The sequence below is a fragment of the Triticum aestivum genome, unplaced genomic scaffold, assembly GCF_018294505.1.
Source record: "Triticum aestivum cultivar Chinese Spring unplaced genomic scaffold, IWGSC CS RefSeq v2.1 scaffold44077, whole genome shotgun sequence".
In the NCBI taxonomy this organism is placed as follows: Eukaryota; Viridiplantae; Streptophyta; class Magnoliopsida; order Poales; family Poaceae; genus Triticum; species Triticum aestivum.
Window position 1 is genome coordinate 15,107 of NW_025229593.1, and position 1,380 is coordinate 16,486.

General features: G+C 33.6%; 1 long non-coding RNA gene across 1 annotated transcript in view; it reads right to left on the reverse strand.

The window, feature by feature from the left end:
• Window positions 1-402: 402 nt before the first annotated feature.
• LOC123175154 (uncharacterized) overlaps window positions 403-1,380 on the reverse strand; it is a 2,907-nt gene continuing 1,929 nt past the window's right edge. The window contains exons 3-4 of the long non-coding RNA XR_006487665.1: window positions 646-798; window positions 403-560 (exon numbers count right to left, since the gene is read on the reverse strand). This is a non-coding gene — a long non-coding RNA (uncharacterized lncRNA). The remainder of the gene's footprint in view (window positions 561-645; window positions 799-1,380) is intronic.

Sequence of the window (1,380 nt, forward strand, 5' to 3'; positions counted from 1 at the left end):
ACAACCAAGACGAGGTGTAGTTTTTAAAATGCAATTTCTTGCAAGAGCCCTAGAGTTGTTCAAAATTGTATTTACTAGATAACACCCCGCGCGTTGCTGCGGGACATTAGTGGGCTAAATAGATTAAAAGATATGATGGACACTGTAGGCCAAAGAGTACAACTATTGTAAAATCATAATTTTTTCAAACAAAAAAATCTACTGATAATATAAGAAGAAAGCGAACAAATTGTACCACTGATGTACAATGATTTTAGTTAGGGGGCTCGATCGAACCACAACTACTAAATAACATTATAATTAATTGATGATTGTCGTAAACCAATATCCTAGAAATTAATTTCATGTTGTCTAACATCGCAATCTCAGATACAGGCACCCTAATAAAAACCGAGGCAAGCGCTAGCTTATACCTCTACAGCAAACTGTAAATCCAATATCCATATATCTAGAAAAAAAGAACAAAGGTGACTGCATTATTTTAGCAACTACATGTTTTAGTTCCTTCATCGCCATAGGTTGTAGCTTTGCAGGAAAATAGAAATCCAATATCCAGATACCTAGAATGAAAAGAACAAAGGTTAGTGTACTATTTTAGCAGCTACATGTTTCAGTTACATCATCACCATAGGTTAACGTGCTTACCAAAATATCTTGTCCCAGTAGGTCATGTAACAATTTTGCATTGATAGAAGTAGGTCTGATTAAACAAATCTATATCGTACTTCTTCATGAAGCATACTTGTATGACACCTTCCATTTACGAAGAATCAAAGATCTGCCGAATGTCATGTTTCTCTACGGATGAAACCAATAGTGACATATTACTATAATCACTTGGATAAATATACAGTGCCACTATATACACCCAGTTAAATGGAAAGAAACCAAGTAAAATAAAAGTTACCAGTTTGTTAGCAAAACTGAATACTGCTACAAATAGAAATTGATTTTTGTAGCATTATTTCAAGCAAAAACATCTTTAGCTTTCCAAAACAGAAGGGCAACTTATAAGCAGGGGTATGGGAACACTATATATGAAAGATAGAGCGCAACATTCAATACATCCTTTATTGAGATCTGATCTTTAAGGGGGCCTACAAAACAGCAAATGGTAATAATGCAAGAATATTCACCAAAGATGTTCAAATAAATTCTTAATTCAAGAAACATTCTGAATATGTACGGCAATTATACGTCAACATTGTCGTAATCTTCTTGTTTTTCTCCAAGTCTGCATTTTCAGGAAAATAAATTGCTAATAGAATAGAGGTAGGATAAGTTTTCACATAATGGAGTCTACAAATAATTGACTGTTTGAAGTTTAATATTCATCATGGTAAGGATATTTCAAAACTACAGATTGCAAGGTTGTCGAGT